Source organism: Xiphophorus couchianus, chromosome 1 (genome assembly GCF_001444195.1).
Source record: "Xiphophorus couchianus chromosome 1, X_couchianus-1.0, whole genome shotgun sequence".
Classification (NCBI taxonomy): Eukaryota; Metazoa; Chordata; class Actinopteri; order Cyprinodontiformes; family Poeciliidae; genus Xiphophorus; species Xiphophorus couchianus.
Genome location: NC_040228.1, coordinates 2,391,223 through 2,414,704, shown reverse-complemented (window position 1 = coordinate 2,414,704; position 23,482 = coordinate 2,391,223). Strand labels below are relative to the sequence as shown.

Here is a 23,482-nt window from a genome sequence, read left to right as displayed (position 1 = left end):
ACATAAACATGTTCTCAATTTGGGAACTGCTTGCCGAGTAATTTGAGAGGAGGAAAGGAGGACACGGAGAAAAACAAGAACACGGGAGGTGGCGCAGAGATGATGGAGGCAGATATGACAAGCTGGAGAGGAGGAAATTAGAAGGGGAAATCAAGTCAAGAGAGGGACAAAGGCAGAGACCCGGCGTGAAGAGAAGAAAAGAGGAAGAGACGGCCATGAATCGGTGATAGTGTGAACTACGGGCTTTTTGAGGTTTCTCTTCACTTCCACTGATAAGGACCAGATCTTCACTCATTCATTTCACTCATTTCCTCCATTCAGCCCACTTTCACCTCAACCCTGCTCTTCTTTCACCTCTCTGCCTTGAAATATTTCTCTCACTTCTTCCCTTTTTCCTTGAATGCTCACAGGAAGTGGCCGGTGGGAAATCGCGTCCATCCCCTGAGGGAGTTAGAGGGTACTCTTTTATTTCTGCCAAGAGCTCTTTCGGGCCATGTTTCCTTCCTTCTCTAAAGTCACAAGCATGATCGCAGATAATTCTCGATTTATAACTGCATCCTGCTTCGAAGGTCATCCAACCGAACTGAGGAACAAGATACCCTCTCGGTCGAATCGTTGCCTGGTTTTATCAAAAAACAACTTCCTTCCTTCCCCCAAAGTCAGCACGGCAATTCTGCCGCGGGAGAAATCAAACCAAAGAAATTTTTTGTGACTGCAAACTGTTTAAGATAGCGGTTTACAGCGGCATGGTGAAAGCAGGTTTGATTTATGCAGCGGCGCTCGTATTTGTAAACCAATCTACATTCCCGGGGTATACGGCCAACGAGCGCGCACGCGGACACGCGCCGGAGTGAGATCACCGTCTTTCCCAGTGCTGTTGTCGGCATGCTGAGGACACTAATGGTTTATGTTTAGCTTGACTTGCATCATTACCATAGAGTCAACAGCTCAGATTGAGGCACAGCGGAGCGTTCAGTCAACGTGTTTTCACTGCAGACAAATGTGGCCTCACACAGGCCCAACATCTGCTAGCTGTTGTTTGCCTTGTAGACATGTAATTCCGACAGTCTGCCTCTTTTATCATGCCTCTGCAGCTACTCAATGGCAGGGTTTTTTTCCCCTGCCACCGGTCTATGATGGACCTACAAGACCTAAAAATGATAACTAACCCCTGCAGAAGTTTGTAATAAAAAAGAAGAAAAAGAAAAGGAACTGTTAAGGCTATGAACAAGATATCTTGGCTTTTAGTTTTCAGCTGCCAATAGCAATATGTTAGAGACGTTCGGTACTCGGTCTGATACCATAAAACCGGACGTTTAATAAGCTGCTGACCATTTGTCCTCCATTTGTCACAGTCCAGATGCCTGGCTGTAAAAATCAGATGTTCGTCATATCAGGGCTTGATTTTATTGCTTAAATAAATCATCCTCTAATCACCAGCTGCACAACTCAAATAAAAGCTATCAAGTTGATACAGATTTAGCTTTCATTTATGCCTTTTATTTAGTTATATATATATATATATATATACATATATATATATATATATATATATATATATTGCAGTAGATATCTTCTTCTTGATCTAATGGTTTCACTCTGCCTGGTGCAGAACCTGAAGTGATCTCGCAAAAGTATTCAGAACACTGAGTTCTTTAAATTAAGGCCAAAAATCCACCTGTTTAGAGTTGCTTTTCAAGCATAATCACTGGAGTGTATTGATTATTTTGATGATGGATGATGGATGATGGTAAGACCTTTTTAAGATCATCCTGAACAAAATCTGTATCTTGACAGAAACATATATATAAAAATGGACGGAAGTACAACATTTATTTACTTTAACACGGCTTATTAAATGTTTGGCTGTTGCCTACCCGATGTCTGGACTACATATAACCTTTGACGGTATAGGTTATTAGTCCTCCTAAGAATAAATTTAAGACTTACATTTACAACTTACATTTTTTAGAACAAAGTTAAGACATTCCGTTAGTCTTCATTTTAGACACATGAATTTAAGACTTCTTAAGACTTTGTAAGGATGCACAGACACCCCGACAACAAATTAACACTTTTTTTGATTTTATTTTTGATTGGAAAAAAAATAAAAACCACACTAAAGCTTCCTTCAACACCACAACAGTTAAATGCATGACTTTGTATTGGTCTATCGCATAAAACCCTAATGTAACACACTTATGTTTGTGGCTAACAAAATGGGAAAACGTTCAAAGGGTATGAATACCCTGCAAGGCACTGTGCTGTAGCCTTTTATTATGTAGTCTTTAAAGTCTTTGTGTAGTATGTCCCTGATGCCCTACTGAACCCGTGGCCATGCTATTAATATTATTACTCCAGAACAATGTACATAACATTATGGGCCGTACACACACACACACACACACACACACCTTTGCTCTATTTCCAGCGAGTTAGACAAGGACAGGGTCCCCAGTGTTGTCCTTACCAAAGACCTCGACTGTACACAGGAGCCGACTGGCCTAGAGCAGCACACATGCTCTTCCACATAAAGACTGCTGCCAAGCCAGGCTGGAAGAATGATGATGGGGTGATGAGGGAAAGAGTGGGGCAACTCAAACGAGGGGAAATGAAAGGACGCGGGCGGAGAAAAGGGACGAGTAGAGGGAAGATAGAGAGGGGAGACATAGTTGAGGGCTGCAGGGTCAACAACACTGTTGTAACCACTAATGAGCCTCGAGCCAGAAAGCGCAAGAGAGGGCAAAAGAGAGCATGGATTGAGCTAGAGAACTACCCATTAACCAAAGAGGCTCAAGAGCCGCAGTAGCCGAACTGTGGTTTTAAACTATGCAGCGCTGGAAAGGACATGCTGCCATTTTAACCGCCGCTAGCTGCGCAGCCATCAACCACTAAACCACACAAACACACAGAGTTGTTCTAAAACAGATCCGTTCCTTCTGTTTGTCATGTGTTTTCCCCTTTTTAATATCAGCTGTGTTTGCAGACTTCTGTCATTTCACTTTAATGTACATTGGTCAAAACTACTAAAGCAGAAAAATGGTTGAACAACAGAGCAAAGTAAATAACTTGATTCATCTTAATTCATCTCAAAGCGACTGACAGGACCAAAATTGCAACATTTGTTAAAATTTCACCTGCTGCGGTTCGTTTTCATACTGCTGTGTGTCAAAACCAAACCCTTTGGAAACCCTGGCCTGTGGAGGCACTGCACTAAGAACCACTGATGGAAATTACAGAAAAACCTCTTAAAAAGACACGGAGCACAACTTCCTCCTTCACAAATGTAAACAAAAATGACACAGCATCAGATTTTAGCGGTTTAAGGATGTCTTTTTTTGACTTAAACGTTCTCACGCTAGAGCTAAACACGCACGTTTGTTTCGATATATTTACCCAGAATGCCCTGCACTATAGTTTGCCTCCTGCTTTTTCAGCAGTCTCCAGTCTGCTTGACATTTACAAATGCATTTGAACCGTGCCAGAGTTGGTACAAAAGAGATTTTTTTTTTTTAAATGGAAAGTAATTGCTAATTGCATTTATGATATTAAAATTTCAGAAAATTCATGATTTGATTCACTTACAAATTAAATTTGCAAACTTCAGTAAACTAAAAAAAATGATCCTATACCACACTCCTGACACTTCCTGGCTTGGATAATAAGATTCAAAACAGAGGGTTTTATTGAATCAAATTTTGTATTTCAGGGGTGAAAAATACTGTAAATTCACAAATATTTATTATGCATTCAGAAGTGAAGTAATAGTCTTCATAAACAAAATTGGGAAAGTAATTTTGGCTCATCATCTTCTAAAAAGAGCATTTTTTGTGTGCAAGGGACACAGAGTGCAAAATGAAGAGACCCCAAAGGGATATTTAGATTAATCAGATTAAGTTTAGTTTGGCCTATTTCTACAGTTACAGGTCGACTGATTTTATTTGAAATACAAAGTGAAGTCTCAGAGGACAGCGAGGAAGTAATTACATGAATATGTTAAACAGAACGGTGGCAATTATTTTCAAAGGACTTACATTTTCTGTTCAGAATATCATTTTTTTTCTAAGAAGTATAATAATGTTCAAATCCCATGTGCCGTTGTTTGGTAAAGAGACGTTATTGAAAATATAATGGGGCATAAAACCAGATGCTCATCTTGATCTGCACTGATCATCGTTTCCCAGGTACTTTGACTGCAGTTCCTTTCAATTGACATTATATATGCAACTAAAACCAGAAGTTTGTATACGTCAAATAAAAAGAAATACTGTTTTCTTACCATTTCAAGTTAGGACCAAAAGTGTTTTAATTTAGTTAATTATAAAAAAATGACTTAGATTTGCAAAGAGCCATAATGTTGAGACAGAGAACCAGAGATTTATTAATGTATAAATACAAAGCAGAAATGTACATACATTTTCTCAGCAGTTGTAACATTGCCTTCGAACTGTATGATTTGGGTCACATGTTTAGCTTTCACAACCTTCTCACAGTAGTTTGCTAAAATTCTGGGCTCTCATGTTTCCTGACAAGAACAACTCTGGCTGTGTGCTGAGGATTACTTCCCATTTCAAGTGTTGGAATGGCCCTGTCAAAGTCCAGATCCTAATTTTTTTGTGATTCTTTGACAAGTCTGTATAACTGATGTTCACATACATTCTCCATCCAGTCTAAAGGTTTCTTCCACAAGGTATAGTAACGTAATAATGGCATTATTGAACTGTTCAAACACTGATGTTGGACATGAACTTGGACAGGAACATAGGTGGGAATGTAGGAAAGTGAGTGGGCTGTGAGCGCTCGATGCTTCTATGATGTTATTTTCAATGTGCATCCCTGGGCGACTAGTTTCTATTAGATTTTTCTTGGTGTATTTGTTTGCTGCAGGTCACTTTGTCCAGTTGACGATGTTGTACTCGTCCGTATATACCATCTTCACTCATGGAGTGACGGTAGAATGATTTTGATGATGCCATTTAAATACTTTTTTTTCTTTTGCTTGTTTCACAGTTGGTGATTACTATGTTTTTAATTGTGTAAAGCACTTTGAACTGCCTGAAATGTGTTACACACATAAACTTTTAACTTTTGATTAATTGGCAGAGAACACTAATATTAACAAAACAGAGAGAAGAAGAGATAATGTGCCTGTTTTAGAGAGTAACTGAGGTAAACATAGAGTTGAGAGAAAGAGAGCGAGAGATGTCATCAACACGCTCTCCGGAGAGACAAATGCCTCAAGCATCTCTCATCCAACGCCGCTACAAACACATCGGCCCAATCCCACGGAGAAACCGCCGAGCTTGTTTGTGTGTCTCTACGCATGTGTATGTTAAACATAGCTCGTGTCCCTCCCATGTGTGAACGATAATGTCGAAGTGAGAGCTGTGTCGAGGCCTCCCAGATGACTGACGCAACCAACGACAACACTTGCAGAGTATGGAAAAAAATGCATTTAATTATGTAAGTTCAGCCAAGACGAGCTCAGACCGTCACATATGGGAAAGGCAACTCAATAACACGCAAATACTCCACTCTGGCCCGAATCCAAGTATTTGTTGGGACTTGGCGTCAAAGAGGGAGAACAACCACGTTTGGCCTTTTCATTCCCCTACTGAGCCAATATCTGCTGTCTAATTGGTCGTTAATGAGTGCATGGATGTGTGTTTGAAACTTACACATGGCGACCAAACAAGAAAGACGTACTGGTGTTGGTGTGGTAATAGAGAGGCTGCAGTAGGGATTTCGAACATCTGTCTAAAAGACTGGAACATTTGAAGCCAAACACACACACACACACACACACACCAACAAACATCTACAGGTGGTATTGGAAGTTCTGTGCATTGACTCATTGACTTGAGCCACTGACAGTTACACACGCACACAGTGGGTTGGGTATTTGTATTAAAGCCACCGAATCATGAGCATCTCACGCCCACGCATGCTGTCACAGTCATGCAAAAACAAGCACCAAAAGCTTATCTAATTGAAAAAGCTTTGGATGGCGAAGGAATAATTTGTCACAATTTGCTTTTTATGTCAATAACCAAAGTAGAGGACCAGTAAGAAAGGTTAAGATGAGCAGCTATACCAGAGCACTGGGGCCAATTATAAAAGAGCAACGCTTTGATAAAGAGGGTGAAGCAAAGCGTGTAAACAAGTGTTCAAGCAATACCGATTCCTGCAGGTTAGCACTGATCAAATAAATTCAGGTACTCTGAAGAATTGTAATGCCTTGCAAAAGAGTTTGCACCTAAACCAACACAAGGTAAATGAAGGAAAACAATACTGTAATTTTTTTAGAAATAAAATCAAAAACAGTGTGGATTCCATTTAATCCCTTTCAGGCTGATACACAAAAATTAAATCCAGTACAACAAATTGCAAATGAGTAAAAGTTTAAGTGGTACAAATATTTTTGAGAGGCCCTTCAGAACATTGTGGTATAATCTAAGCCGTACTATTTTGCTTACATTTCAAACAGCATAAGTATGTGTTTTTTTTAACCGCATGTGCCACATTTGGCATCTTACTCTGTGTCTGGTTCTCAATTGGAAAACCAGACATCATTGGTCCTAATGCTGTTTTTGGAAAATATTTGATTTTACTTAGTAGCACAAGAAAGAAATTCCACTGCTTTGGCATCTGCTGTTCTGGCTCGGTTGATACATTTCAAAACAGAGCCTGGCAGCAGAGAGATGTGTGCTCCGGTTGAAGGAAAAGCTCAAGGCAAAGGAGACGAAGACACTTCAACCTCTAAGGTCAGAGTCAAAGGAACTGTTGGGATGAGAGATCAGCAACTGTGCTGTAGTTAGACCTTTGTGAACATACCCCTAATATGACTCATAACAAATGTGAACCACAGCGCACATAAAACATAATTTGAGAAACCTTATTTGTAATGGGTAAATATTGTGTGAAAACTCTTGAGAAGAGATCGTGGTTCCAAAGCAGCTACAATATCTACAATAGAATTAACTTAGCTGTATGCTAATAAACCTAACAAGAAAATAAGACTCAACAACAGAAACAAACCTGCTGTATCCTAAAGCACAAAACAACCTAACCACAAGGGAGATATTCCTACCAAACAACATTCAGGTTTCTTTTTCTAAGATGAGTGAAAATGCTTTTTTGTTAAAACGCTAGCTTATCAGGCTAACATTAACCTGACTAATAACCACAAATGCGTCAACAACCGCAAGAATAATGGAGGATTGTGTTTGTAGTTGTGCTGCAACTGATGCAACTCACTCAATACAAAAGATTACACTTGTGTATTTGTTTACCGCCAGTCCCGTGTGTACAGACATGTTTAGCGCCACTTACAGGTCTGGAGGAATAAAGATATTGCATTTTGGCCATGTGTATGAAAACATTTTTTTTTTTTAAGGTTTTATTGTCACTAGTAAATTTTGTTCATTATTAGTTTGACAGGAAGAAGGGCAGATGTGTAGGAAAGGACATACAGTAGATAGGCTGTGTAGAGGATTCCAGCCTCTGTAGATGTTGAACTTGCTCTACCTCTGAGCCACCTGGTGTCCCGGATTAGAAACATTTCAGGAAACGTTCCCATGTTGATTCAGTTTATTTCCATGTGAATGTGGCCATAGAGCAGCTCTGTTCCTCAACCACCATAAAGACATGATCCAAAAAATTCACCTGTAACTGTTTTCTAAAGAATATCAAAAATCTTCATCACAATTAATCTATCCTGGTAACACTAAGAATGTAAAAAAAAAACATTTTGATTATTTTGTATGTATTAATGCATGTATTTTTATTTATGCCTTTAAAACAGAGAAACAGTTTTTCCAATGGCACTCATTTATATGTAAAGGGAAAAAAATTAAGAAAAGCAACTGACAAAAAAACTGAGCAGATAAATTAAAATACTTTTCACCCTTAACAAGTCCACCCCAATTAAGAGAGAGCAAGTCAGGGGGATGTTTTACTTCAACAGGAACAGGCAAAGTGGTAAAAGTTTATCGGAAGCTAACAATTTAGAAGAAAAAACCTTTTAGGGCTTATAACAGTGGGCTGGATGTTCACCGTTCAGCAGGAACAACTGAAAGAGTTTATCTCAAAACATACTTATATTAGGGCAAGTCAAATTCCAGATGAAAATTGATACACACAGGCCTTTCCATCCAACCTGACAAAACTTGGCCTAGTTTCTATAGAAGAATGCACAAATAATTCCCTTTTTAGATGCACAAAGCTGGTAAAAAAAAAAAAAGAAAAGAAAAGAAAAAAGAAGCCCAAAAGGGCCTCCTGGCTGCTTTCAGCTGTGATTGCAGCCAAAGATTGTTCTACAAAGTATTGGCTCCCTGCTTTAAACAAATGCACTGCTCAATCTGTAGAAAGTAAAAGAAAAAAAAACAATTCCTATGTATCATTTTTTCTTATTTTAATAGTTGTCCACCATACTATGTAAAAGTATCAGACAAAATCACACTAAAAAAATTGCAAGTACAACATGACAAAATACATAAATGTTCAACTGCTTTTGAGATGAGACCATATGTCAGTGTTTTATGGAAAAAAAAACTGAACTTAGACTGAACCTGATGTGTAAATCACTGATTCCTCAAAAAAAACATTTTGTCTCAACTGAGACTATTTCTTGTGGGTTTTTTTAAGCAATTCTGTTTAAAGCAGGGATCCGAGAAGCTCAGCAATCTGCTACAGTCAATATACTTTAAAACACCTCCAACACTCTTTTGGGATAATTGCTTTAATTGCCTAGTTTAAATGAAGCTGCCGGATCATGAACATGCACCCTACTGGTTTAAGTGCTACACTGCAGTGAGTTTCCAAAGCACGGCAAAAGCGGCTGTCAAGACCAAGCCCCGTGGGGATGCGTTTCTGGGTCATAATTTCCCCGTTTCCAAGGTGTGCAGTAAAACAAAACATACAAAGTGGAGCAATTCCACAGAGAGAGAGAAAGAGAGAAATGGTGACTGAGATCTGTGAGAATAGAGAGGGCTCGGCTCCAACACTGCAGCATCAGTTGGCCTTATAGGTTAATGTGGCACAGCAGGACGGCGGCTTGTTTCGCCCCAGACAGCCTCTGTGTCAGCTGAGCTAATTCCATGTGGGAACGCTCCGGTCTTTTGGATCAGTTTTTGTTTTGTTTCTTTTTTTTCCCTGCCATTTGAAAACAGTGATGCACATTTTCTGAGCAACAGCTTTTATTTATTAAATTTGAGATTTAAAAAGTAAATATAATAATGTGACTTCACTGAATGGTGACAAATTCCTGGTTAAGCATTTTCCATATTGGTTTCCCGATTTGGTTGAATCAAATGTTAGTAAAGTAGCTTGGCATTGAAATTTTAATTAATTTTAGGTACTTGATTTCAATACAGACACACACTAGCTCATGCTAGTTTTGGGTCTGGACCAGCATTCCACTTAGATGTATGCAGTTTTCACTACAACCTCACAGGTGGCGATAGTGAGCTGATTTGTCAACTGTTTCCTCAAAAAAACAAAAGAACTGTTAAAGTGATTTATCATGTGAAATTTGACTGTTTTTATATCTTCATGGTTACTGAGGAAGATCAATAAACCACTTCACGCAGCACATTTTTAAAAACGTAATTTGTATTTATTTTTTTAGATGTTCTTATGTTTTTTCTTCTTCTACTCTTCTGGTTAACGTTTTTGTAAAGCGCTGTATGTTTAGCACCACCTTTAGAACAGCTGTGTTACTCAGTTAAAAGGAAATTACCTGGATAATTTAATATTGGGATTTTATTTTCTTTTTTCTCCTAGCCCATGAATACGTTCTTTTTAATCATATAGCCCACATGAAGTATTGACTTCACTTAAAGCTGCAGTTTAAAAAATATACAGTCAGGTAAACACATTAGTCTGAAAATGTCTGTTTATAACCTGACACCTACTAAATGGGTAAAAACACAAATATAGGCAGATATGTGTGCAGGAAGGGGATGAGCAGACTCTATTTTTTAAGGAAGCTGAGATCCTTCAATGTGTGCAGCAAGATGTTGGAGACCTTTTATCACAGTGTTGTTGCCGGTGCCATCTTCTTTGCTGCTGTGTGTTGGGGAAGCAGCATCAGAGCCAGTGACTCTAATAGACTAGACAAAATCATCAGGAAAGCTGGCTCTGTACTGGGACTAAGGCTGGAGTCCCTGGAAACTGTGGTGGAGAGGAGGACACTGAAGAAGGTTCTGTCTATTATGGACAATAAACAGCAGCCTCTCCACCACATAGTGGACAGACAGCGGAGCACCTTCTCACATAGGCTGCTCCAGCTCCGCTGTCGTAGGGACAGATACAGGAAATCCTTCCTGCCACATGCCTCACTGTACAATGAAAGCTAAATCATTGTTCTGCACTAATCAGTCCAATTTTGCACAACTGCACTGTGGCACACTTGCTGTACATATATTTACATATACATACTGTATCTGCATTTTTTTGAATCTTTGCAAGGACTGCTCTAAGTTGCTTTTTATATTGACAGCATGTTATATTTTATTTTTATTTTGTCTACAATTGCTACTCAGTGGTGGATGTTGTGTGTCTTGTCTCTATGCTGCTGTAACTGCAAAATAATTTCCCTGCTGGGATGAATAAAGTAATTCTATTCTATTCTATATGTGTTCCATATAAATCAAGGTGATTTTTGCAGTAAAATAATTTTGTGTTAAGTGCATAAAAGGAATTAGTCAAAACAAAAAAAGGAGTTACGTTCAGGGATGTCTAAAGTGGCTTGAAAGACTTTATTTTCCCACCACAAACATCCAAGCACACAGCCTGATAGCATTAACAGTTATTTGAGGAAAAGCATCTGCATCACTTAAGCCAACATTTACCAAAGCAAAGCTGGAGTTTGCCAGAGTGAGCTTCCTGTTTAACATGAGCCAGATGATGTTCTCTAAGCCACTCTATCAGTCTAAGTCCGGCATACTGTACACTGTCTAATCTGAACTAAAGCCTCCTCTGACAGCTAAAATCCAATTATTACACATCTCTACAGAAACTCACTCGCATATGAGAGCCTGTGAAAAGGCTGCGCTGCTGGGCCCAGAGACAGACGCTGGAATGCAAACACATGGTCCCTCAAAATTACATTTGACAAAAAAATGTCTACAGCAGTTATAAAATGTAAAATGTGAATCAGTCTGTTTAAAAGGTGGGTTCCATCAAAGTAGCTCCATTATGGTTCCAAGTACCAGAGTTTTACTGACCTTTCCTTTGTTTTCCAAAGAGAACATCTATCATGAGGAATCGCCAAGCCAAATTCTCACTTTGCTCTTGGCAGACTTGGAGTTGAACAGGTGAACTGTTGACTTTCACTGGATCAGATCCACTAATGTAAACAGCATTACAGTTTCTTATTGTAATGCAGGGGTTGTAAGGTCATAAAAAACAACAAACCAAAGTACAGAGGTTTATAACGACTACCATCCCCACCAGTAACCATGGGTGGTAATGGTCGTATGTTGTGGGGCTTTTTTCAGCAAGAAAAGCTGGTTTGAGTTCAGCTCAGTTCATTTGTCCCAAAGATAAAGTAAGTCTTGTTGTAACGTATAGTCCAAGAATCTTCACAAACTTATTGTTTGGTGATGTTGTGGGCAGGAAGTATCTCCAGTAGCAGTCAGTCTGTCAAGAAATCTGAAAAAATCTCTGACTCAAAACTGTTTCTACATGACAGTTTCATGACTGTCATCATATAACTGATCAATTTCCAGGCAGCAGAAACAATATTTCAAAGTAGCGTGTCAGTAATATCACAGCTCACAGCACAGCTAAACCTCCCAGTTTGCTTTAGCTGCTCATCTTCAAATCTCTGTGTGGCCATGTGGTGGAAAAGCCAAGATGGAGAGAGTATTCTAGCTATAATGCTAACCCTCATCAAAAACAGTGTGGAGTGTAGCCTTGAATCTTTATTCATGCTTGAGAAATCCTTTAATCTCCATGGCAACCATCCAGCTGTGCTAAATGCCTGGGAAGTTTAAGGTTGGTAAACCATGTTGTGATGAGCCATGTTATGATGACTTCCTGAAGGCGGAGTTTCAGAAAGAGCAGGAGTTTTTAAAGAAACAGAGGTCCAATTTTAATATGTTAAATCAGGAAGTAAAATTTATTTAAAGTCAAATTTGATAGATGTTGCATTTTTATAATAACTGAAGTTAACACTTACTTGATTATGCAATAAAATGGAAAAACACTTAATACTGCCCCATTGAAGTTAAAAAGCAGAAGCGAAAAGCTCCTAAAGCTCCTACTTGCAAAGCAGTTTCACAAAAACCAAAAAAGCAACATCTCAATAAAAAAAGATAAAAGTCTACAAAAAGAACAAATCAGAACTAAAGTAACCATGAGTAAAGCAGTTGTAGAGAACAGGTCGAAGAATATCAGTTCTAGAGAATTGATGGAAAGATGAATGAAGAAGAAAGTAACCCTGAATGTGGAGTGGGAGCTACAGTGCAGCATATTTATGTGTTAAAACAGACCAGTCAAAATGTTTGGTAGGAAATTGATTTCCACAGAAATTGTCCATCCAATCTAAATAGACTTGAACTATTTAGTGACAAAGCACAGGGAAAACTTTGGATCTGGAGATGTGGAAAGATGTTCCATCATATAAAATCAAAATAAGACATAGTGGAATATGTGAAAAAGTCTGAATATTTTTGCTGGGTCCTCTCTGTGCTGAAACTACAGAAACTCATTTCAAACAAGACATTTGAGTGTTTTATCTTCACCTTACTTTCTTGATAACACTTCTGAGACTCCAACAAGACACTTTAATGGATATTTTACCTTATTCAAAACAAATCTTCACCATTTTTATGTTTACTTAGGCATCCATGGATACTTGTGCATTCATATCTGAAAAACAAGATATTGAAATCTGGTTCGGGACTTTCTGCTGAGAAGAAAAACCCAAACAAAGCAAGGAAAGAAAAGACCCACAGTAAAAAAAAAAACACACATCTTTGCAGACATACACAAATATGAATAATTAAATCAACAAATATGCATTAATGAATGCGTTGGTTTGCACAAATACACACAGATCTCATGAAACTAACCTCAAAGCACAACGCAGCATAAATGCGCATCAATAAATAATTATACTCTTCATTAGACGCTGCAGGTCAGCGGTTTGTGAGTGTGCAGCAAAGATTTGTGTCCAGTACGACCAGCGGTCTTTTGTAAAGCATGCAGTTGGCTTTTTGACCTACTTAAGCAGATGAAAAGAAATATAAATTACCCTTTCGTAACATTGTTCCTCCATAGAAGACGTCTTGGGAAATCATTAATTATACTTGACAAGGAAAGATTAGGTTTTAGCAAAACTGCTATTCTAGTTGTAATTCAAGATATCTTTGAGAAACAAGTAGGATTTGTTCTAAATGTGCAGCTAAAGTTCTCAAACTGAGGGATATGTGGAGGGTTATTTTTCTTTTGCTGTTGTTTTGTTTTTGCCAACTCAGATTTCTTTCAAACTGCTGGTGGTTTTCTGGGAGAAAAAGGTCACTTAGGATCCAAGTCATACAGCTTAAAGGCTAAAGCAGCCACAAGCTTCAAAACCCTCCAAATCCACAACAAGCCCACCCTCTCATGGGCCATTTAGCGGCCATTAATCTATTCTGTCATGAGTTCTGGCTAACAATGAAAACCACTGTTTATAAAAAGAATCTGAGTTTATAAGCACCGCTCAATCTGATGGATTTAAGAAATCTTCCAATTGTGAGCGCATTATTAATTAGGAAGCTTTCTAGACGTCAAATGTAGCCACCTGAAGCTAAAAAAGCACTCAGAGGAAAACAAAAACTACAAGAAAAAACATATGGGTGAGCTCTGCAGCTTAAGTCACTGAAATGCCTTTGATTTGTGAGACATTTTGCTGTGTCATGCATCAAAATGTCACACAAGGCAGGAGGGACTTGATGGAAAAAAAGACCACTTCGTCAAAAACAGTTTCCCTTTTGGGCATCTTAATAGAAAGTATTTGACAACAATTTTGTGTAGAAGGTACATTATTTATCAGTGTGCTATAATAATAATAGTAATAATAAAAAATTCTCCCACAAAATCTCTGAGTCAGAAAATCTTATATAATAAACAAATCTTAGTCATGTTTAACATGGCTTTCTACAAGGTCTGTGAGAAGACAAAAAATGCAACGTTTAGGTTGGGTCTGGTTTTAAAAGCTCTATTTACAGTCGGGAACAACTTTCTAATTATGTTTTCTGCATAAAACGATGCTTAGCTATGAGTTAAATATTTACATTTTTTCTCCTTGTTACATCTAAACTGCTGGTGATCCTTTTTGTCCCCTCACATGACATTCTACCCTGACATCTCCAGTACAGCTATTTAAACGCCTCAGAGTTTTATTTTAATGTAGAATATTATCTCTCTTTTTTAAAATGGCCATGTTTCATTGCATGGAATAACCTTCTGTATCCATCTTGCAATTTTTTAAATTAAAAATAAGAAATTTTTAAACCCTTAGACCAGTGGTGTTCCCGAAAGGCCAACTCTCCCTGAAACTTTTATGGACCTTTCAACAAACAAACAACGGTGATCTGATGGATCATACATCCTGCAGTGAAACATCCAACCTGACATGGATTCACACGTGTGAATGCTTCATCTAAGAGTGCTTTAAACCTCTAAAGATGGACACACAAGAATATTTTTATTTTAACTTGTAACACATGCCTGCTCCTAGCAGAGAATCATGTTTATTTCAATCAAAGACATACAAGGGTAAAGTTGTTGTTTTTTGTTTTTTTCTAATCAAGATTTGCTGTTTTAGTTTTTTTTAAGTTGTGCCACCCTTAACTTTTTACTGACCTGTTCTGTACAGCAACACCACAGAATCTTATGAAGTATTTTTGATCTAGTTTCTTGTGTGAATATCTTATGTATCTTAGTACACTTGAAATAAGACAAAATTAACGTACAAGTAACTTTTCAGCGAGAAACAGGTGATGTTTTAAGACAATAAATGCTTAATATCAATGAAAAAGCATCAGTTACACTTGCAGAATATTTCACTTATGAGAAGATTTTCTTAAGAGAAATATTCTGCCAGTGGAACTGGTACTTTTTTAAAATGAATTTTAATGAATTGTTGACTTCAAACAAGCTCCTACTTCTTGCTGAAAAGTTACTTGTAAGTTAGTTTTGTCTTATTTCAAGTGTACTAAAATATTCACACCAGAACAAAAATACTTGATAAGATTTTGTGTTTTTGCAGTGCGGACACGTCTATGAAAATTTTCTAGAAGCACCATTGACTTAGACCAGATGTTTTGCACACATTTTGTGTTACTTTTTTACCAATGATTCTCACTGAGTTCAAATGTTGTTTGACTTTGTAAAATTCTAGTAACTCTGAACGTTTTTGCTGTAATTTGATTAGACACGTCTTGCAGAACTGCCTGATTTCTCCTCAAAATACCCTGACAACACTGAACTCCAATCACAAGGCTTTTTACAAGGTCCAAAAAAACAAACTAAAATGCGTATGACCAATCCTCCAGTCATGAATGCATGACTGACAGCTGGTTTCCATTATTAAGGTTAATATTGCCGTGCATGATGCAAGAACAGTCATTAGAGCATGAATATTCTCAAACACAGCATGACAAAACCATGATGCAATCTGGGTGATCCATGCAACCGATATGACCAGAGCTACGATGTTGGGGAGACAGAGACTGAAAGAGAGGGAGAAAAATTCACAAAGTCTCCAGATGTCTGGAGGACAGGATAAAAAATGTCACAGAAATAGACTGTAATCGTGGCCAGCGGTGATCAACAGGGATAAATATTAATAAACACTACCAATCTCTGACAAATGTATAAGAAGTAATTGCGAGAGGTCCACTCATTTTGGTGGGGGCCGTGTTGGGGATGTGGGGGTGGAGAAATGGGGGAATAACTACATAAGCATTTGTTTGCTCCGGTGTGACATCTAACTTGTGTTTTTGCCAACAGTGCATCCTCAAGTGAGCGCACTCTCATTATTATCACTCGTGTCTTTTGTCCTATTGTTTTCAGCAAGTTTCTGCAAGCAAGAATACAAAAAACATACAAATGAGCAATCGGAGAGAAAAATCACAATACCAATGAGATAAAGTAGGACCTAAAACACACACACACACACACACTGAAAGATAGCTTCCTCTATCTCTCTCTCTATCTGAATCAGTCTCATTAGCCATGCTAAGGCCGTAGCTTCGCAGGGTCGGCCTGCACGCTTCGCTGTAGGGTTGGACGGCGGCCCAAGACAGAGAAGGTCACCCACCACTCAGTTTAATTCCCACAAGACCAGCTCTGGCCCCTTCCTGATAATGAGCGGGTATAAATTTGCGCAGGGTGAGACATGGAGCTCTGGACACACCATCACAGCTTGAAAATATGGCAACAAAAAAAAACGGGGGCACAAGGGTGGACTTCTGGAAAGTTTTTACCTTTAAATGAGAGAGATGACTGATTTATAGCTCTTGAAAAGAGGAAGAAGTTCAAGTGATTAGTTAATATATATAAAAAAACTAACATATGAGGATACCGCATCACAACATGACATATGCAGTGTGTACATGGCATGACAAACTTTTATCCTGACTTACTGTTGTGAGATTTCTTTTCTGAAATTTTGCAATGTCTCTTAAAATGTCTGATATGTAAGTACAGGTCAATCCTGAGATGTAAGAAAAATATAACCACAGCTATGGAGGGCGCGCTCATCACACACATACACATGCAGATTTCTGGATTTTTATTTCAAGCTCGGCCTAAACTAAAAACACAAAAATGCATCATACATAATTATACAAAAAGAATGGCACAATCTACAGATTTTTCATTTAAACACTTAAACCTTCTTTATACAATAGTAGATATACTGTACATTATATATGTAATATATAATATAATATAATATGTAATATAATAGATTGACATAAAATGTAGAACAATAAAACTATGCCACTTGAGGAGTTTTAGCCCAAATATATTTATAGATTAATGTTTTTTTATTTTATTTTTTATCTTAAACACAAATAAATCAGAACTTCTGAGGAACCCATGACCTCTTCCTTTCTCTTCCTTTGCTAAGAGGGCTAGGCAGCTCTAGTTAGCTTATCTTATTCTTCAGTTTTTTCTTCCATTTGTCCGTTATCCCGCAATAGCTAGCCCCGCCCACTTCATCACAACCCTCCGGGACTGACTACTGACCAGTTCTCTGTCTAACAGGTCCGGAAAATCTCTAAGACCTGGGTATTACCCTAAATGAGATCTATAAGAGATAATCTATTCAAACTGGTATCGAAAGCGATTCGTCTAGCTCTAACTACCTCCAATCCAGAAGTTACGACCCTTTTCAGTTAAGAAACAGTCAGCTGAGTAGCCCTCACAGCTGCATAATTCCAATAACCACTCCTGTTAACGGTAGCTCGCTTTCTAAAATATAACTTGCTCTTGGAACCGGCTAGATTAAATTTAGTGACTTGGATGTAAGTCCCTGGGTCATTATTTTACTCTCGCCAAAGGAAATTATGAAGCCTCCTTTTTACTAGAACCATGTACCTTAGTTTTACCTTTATTAAAAGAACTGAAAAATGATTAAATGACTCAATTAATTCCAATGTCCACCAACCTCATTAGAATTTTAGAGTAAGAATTTATTAAGCAAGCTTAAGCAGGGATATGTGACATACAAATCAATAATCAATTGTATATAATTCAAGAGCAGTGTAATAAGATCAACATGTACAATCATACTCCATGTCTCTTTCCCTAACCTATGTCGCAGATTCTGAGATAGCTTTTTAGGAAGCGAGTTCAACTCATACCCAGTTGGTGGTGGATCTTTAGCAACAGGAACGTCCGAAAACCTTGGTTTGAGTCTTTATCCTTTGTGTGGAAAAATCCTCTTTAGAATAGAAGCAAAGTAGAGAGGGCTCAATTGCTTTTGAAAACCCAACTCTTTATCCCTCCGGGACCTTTGTCTTTTCTCCAAGTCTGTTGCAATGTTTGGGTTGAGGTAAGACCGACGATCGAATCAGGAACCCGGGTTGGACGATTGGAACTTGTCTCCCTTTGGCGGCACGAAGCTTCAGCTTTTCCCGTGGCTCCAGGGTGTGGTCTACTGTTGTTTCCTTGATCTGCTTCTTCGTGTTAGCTCTACTTCGGTGCCGCAGACAAAGAACAAGAACTTCTCCTTTTCCGTCTGCTTTTATACAGTTCTCTGCCATGTATGTGTATGGGGAGTGTTAGTTTACGTGGTTTCCTGAACATCTGCTGATTTCACGGAAACCCCCGTCGGCTCCTCCTGTCTGCTGGCTGGGATGGAAAGTCCCGTCCTTTCCTCAGCGTGTTGATCTTAGCCAACCATACCGCTCCACCCATCCTGTGCGTCTGGCCATCTGTTCAGAACTGCTTGCGACAGCAGGAACTCACAAGTTCCCCTTCTCTTGTTACTCACCCTTTTCTCTGATTAACTATTAAACACAGTCAAATATTAAAAACTATGTGCTGATTTCCATTAAGCATTAATCATAAGCATTAATTACCTCTTTCACTTATTATAAATCCTCAAACCTTAATCATTTCCTTGTTGTTATGTCATTACAGATCATGATTCGTACACTTCAGAATCATTCAGTGATTACTTACACACAGTCATTTTACCTATTGTATTCATACATGTTCAACTTAATCATTATAATTCAAAACGCTCAATCATTATAAATCAAAACACAAGATTGCTTTATCTCCTTCAGGCCTTCATGCACCTTTTTCTGCGTGTACCTGGATAGATCTCAAACCCCATACCAGTTTTCTTGACACATTTTATTCCTAAATTGTTCGTCACAACTATGATGTGTCAACACCATAACTGACAATTTACAAAACGTTGATGAAATTTTGTAAACTAAATGCTTAATTTTAGTATACTGTAAAAATGTCATGGACCTGATGAGCAACAATATGGCCTCCTTCAGAATAACATCATATAAATTGAGGTAGTCTGGCATTTTGTCAACTCCATCAAAGTTTTTAACTGACAGTGTGACTCTTTCAGTGATAGTGTTGACAAATCTCACTTAAATGTGCAGTTAATTCATTTTAATTTATTTTTACATAAATGGTATTACTACACATGTATCAAGTGTTTCTTTTTACTCACCAGTTTGTCACCACCTTTAATTGCATCAACTCCATCATGCACTGTCAACTCCATCAGATGGACTTTGTCATTTTTTGTTTTAAATAACTTTTGTTTGTCGAGAAGCATTTGTCTGTAAAACTGAGTAAAAATATCACTAATAGGGTCATTAAAAATAATTGTATATTTATTTTTGTCATATGGTGATGACAAAGTTCTGGGTCAGGTCCATTAAACATGTAATTTAAAAAAAATTTGCAACTTTGTATGCATAAGATTGAGGAATAATTAAAAACATTTTTGGGAAAATTGAAACCCATTTTGTCCCACTTCTCTAGAATCACTGCTGTACATTCCAGTTCATGATTAATCAATCACTATTTTAGTTGACTATTATTTAAACATTAGATTGATCTCAATTAATCCTTTCAGCTGTAGACACATTTGAAAGTCCAGCTCCTGGAGTGGCCGTTTTTCAAAAACAAGCAAACAGCATGTTAAGGGTGGAGACTACTTATTTAAGCCTTCCAAGCTCTTTCAAATATTTTAGATTTGCTCTACGAAAAGGTAAAGGCAAATTTTTCAGCCACTTATGTTCCAATGATAAATTACTGACCACTGAACCGAGAATAGTTGACGGTCCAGTTCATTACTTCACTGGTTCCTTGCTACTTCTCCACACTAGCACATGATTTAACACCAGGAATTCAAAACAGAAATTCATTGATGAATCAGGGTAATGAATCAGGTAAATTCATTACCCTGATTTAGCTCAAAATACAAATTAATAATTCCCATGTTGTCCAAACACAACCCAAACAAAAACCATAAAGTCCAGTTGGATCAGCTCATTAGTTAACCTTGACAATATCAACATATATATATATATATATATACATATATATATATATATATATATGAGGGAAGGTTAGAACATTTTACGTTTCAACCACATTTATGCTGTTTTGATGGTGGCATAAGATCTCTTGTTACAACAAGATGCATGATTTATAACATGATCATTTGTCACCTGGCTTGTTAAGCAACAATCTCATTACGCCGAAGATCCTCTCAGGTGACGTTAAAAGTTTAACAGCGTTGGAGTAAAGAGAAATGTCCGACTGTTTCCTCTATGATTCCAGCACATCTCTTAAACTGAGCCAGTAGAACAGTGTCCACATGACGCTGGTGCAGGAGCAACGATCTGTCACCGCTCTCGTCAGGATACATCGAACATGCCTGTACGACCAGATCATAAATTCATCACGGTGACATCCTGGAGCAAGCACCGCTGACTCGACCTTGATCGATCACAGGCAGAACGACAGATGGCCAGAAAGGACAGTCATATCGTATATATCTGTACGCCCATTAGCATAATGACATGCATATGCAGCACAAGTCATTGTACAAGGCCACATTGGGTTTGGATAATGTCACGGGGTAAGTCAGAGACGCTCCATTAATCGTTTGAAATAGTAAATTAATAGGCAATTGCATTTATGTGACAGATATTTAAGAACACAAAATTTCAATGAGAAAGCACCACTGATTTTCAAGATGATGGTTATAGTTTTACTAGTTCACAAAGCATATATTAATCACCTAATTGCTTATTTTGTGTTCTCACTCAATTTCCCTGAGCATTACCTGCCTACGCAATTCCACTTGATTCTCATCTCCCTTCAGTTCTCCATCTGGGGTTTTGCTGATTGAGTTTGAATTTTAACCAGACCGATAACGCAAAGCGGAATTGTAAAAGATGACAATTTTCTGCGTCGTTTTCAAATTATAGTCTACCTATGGTTGTAGTTTGGCGATGGAAGCAGAGGAAGTGAACAAAGCCGTTTAGTCTGTGTCGGCTATGCTTCCAAATATTGAACAATTGAACTACTGGAGGTTTACTGGAGTAAACCTCCAGCAAGCAGTAGTTTCTCAATAGTCAAGGGTCCAGACCCTATGGATGAAGCAAAACGTAAAACCAGGTATGTGGTTTTACCAGGCTACCTCTAATGGGAATAGTGTCCAAAACAAAGAAGCTAATAAGACCCCAAACTAACTATAATGACCTTCTACAATTATTGGCAGCTCTGATAAAGAAGCCCTAAATGAAAATGTTGTGGAGACTTGGTGAGTCCCAGAATACGACTATTTAAACGGAGCACTGAAGATTATTCTTACCTTCCTAAATATCCTCCTCGCTGTGTCTATTGGAAAGACAAACTCCAGATTTGTTTGTTTCAGTTCCAGGTCTATTCGTTTGATTAGTTAAAATGAATGACGGCAGATATCGGATGTAAGAGTCATATCCTGAATTATAAACTCAAAAGACATCTGCTATACTTTTTGAATAGTGGCTGGAAGAAATGGGAGTCTGTGTCACATCATGTTTATCACCAGGGAAACAATCAGCCATGGATTATTGAGTAAAAGTTCAAAACAAGATGTAGGTCAACATAGTTTGCACAGATTTTACACAACAATTTGCAAACACAATCACTTAAAAAAAGCTGAGGAGAAGGTGGAAAGAAAGGTCCACCTTCTCCTCAGCTTTGAGGGAGATTGAGACAGAAGCAGCAAAAGAAGACCAAAAAAGAAATAGGTTAAAAGCTAAAACCTTAAACACAATATTTAAAAGCAGAGCAAGAAAGCAACTGATGAAATAAGAAGCCCAGGAAGCTTGAGGTTAGCAAAATGAAAGTATTCTCCATGGAAATGATGGAACTGGAGTAAAAGATAGAAGAGAAATAGAAAATAGAATAGCAGAGAAAGCAAGAGGATATGGAGGCAGAGAGGTGTGGAGTAGTCCAGAGATTTATGGCAGGTTGTTATGGAGCACCGACTGAATAACGGAGGGTGAGACCAGGTGAATTATTCATGACCATGCTGGGGCTGAGAGTGTGTGCTGCGCACCGGTGACGGGAGCAAGTGAAACACACAAATACTAACTTCACTCACAGACACCCCTAGGAAAGCTGAATAAAAGCATTGACAAGCCGTCATCAACTTCAGATCAAATTATATAGGGACACAACGTTCCACAGACCAGAGAGCAGAGAGATATCTGGACTGCACTGAAAACCAGAATCAGGAAGGAAGTTATACTTTCATCCATCTGGGTCTTGTTAATGTCAGTGCTAATAAATGTTTCTTATAATCATGCAGTACATCACAAGCAGGAGTCAATTTATTCTGATTTAGTTAACTTAGTTCTGAATCTTTCAATTTTTTCCTGTCTGTATGGCAGTCAGACTGGAAATGTTTCAATTTAATGTAAATACATCATATGCCTTGAGCTGATTAGAGGAAACATATTCCTCTGTGTCATGAATTGCGGTGGAGAGGTGGTGAGGCAGACGCAGAGGACCCAGGTTGTAGTGAATGGTGGTAGTTTAATGAAGAAATAATCAAAAAAAATCCAGGCAGCACAAATGAACAGACAAAACTAAGCTCAGAGCTGGTAGCAACTGGAAATGACTGAAACCAAAACCTGACAGACTCGACAGCAGAGAACAAGCCAAACGAGACGAGGACATGACAAAGAACATGGAACACAGGTGACTGTAAATACACAGAGGGTAATCAGGGAACGAGACACCGCTGGGAACAATCAAGGGGTAGACAGGACAACATGGAAACTCAAAAGACACAGGAACCCAAAATAAACACACAGAAAAACTCAAATCAACACAAAAAAAACCAAATCCTTACACTCTGACTAACTGGTGTTACTGTTACCATTTAAATACAATCTGTAAAGAATTTTTCAATGCCATCCTACTATCACAAAGTTCATCTGGTGATTTTGTTTTTATTTTTATGCTTTTTATTTATAAAAAATAAATAATACCAAAAACTATTGTTCATACATGCACTAGTAAACAAACCAATGATGCAAAATGATGCAATCTTTTTCCAATCAGTGAATGCACCATAGATAAGAGCTTACCAGGTTGAAGTAACAACCTTCTTTGGTGTGGAATTTCTTAACGGACGAAGACAACTCAAAGTTGATGACTGTTTTTATGAGGGAGGATCTTAACATACTGAAGTAAGATGTATAAGTTAATTAAAAGGAAAATGTATTTGTCATATTTCTGTCTATGGTTCATATAGGCTGTGAATGAGTGAGAAGGAGAGAGAGTAAGACTTTTAGCTAGAGATGTACAGATATGAAATTCTTGGCCCAAATCAATACCCGATATAAACATTGCTGCTATGGTCAAAAACCAATATTTTCCAACTAGATGGAAACAAATTTCAGTAATTAATATAGGCCCAGTTTTATTTAGTGGCCAACAGTGG

The 23,482-nt window shown here is 38.1% G+C and overlaps 1 protein-coding gene across 2 annotated transcripts in view; it reads right to left on the bottom strand.

Annotated features, from left to right (window-relative positions):
- LOC114144895 (plexin-A1-like) overlaps positions 1-23,482 on the bottom strand; it is a 286,607-nt gene that overhangs the window by 221,040 nt on the left and 42,085 nt on the right. The gene's annotated exons all lie outside the window — the stretch shown is intronic.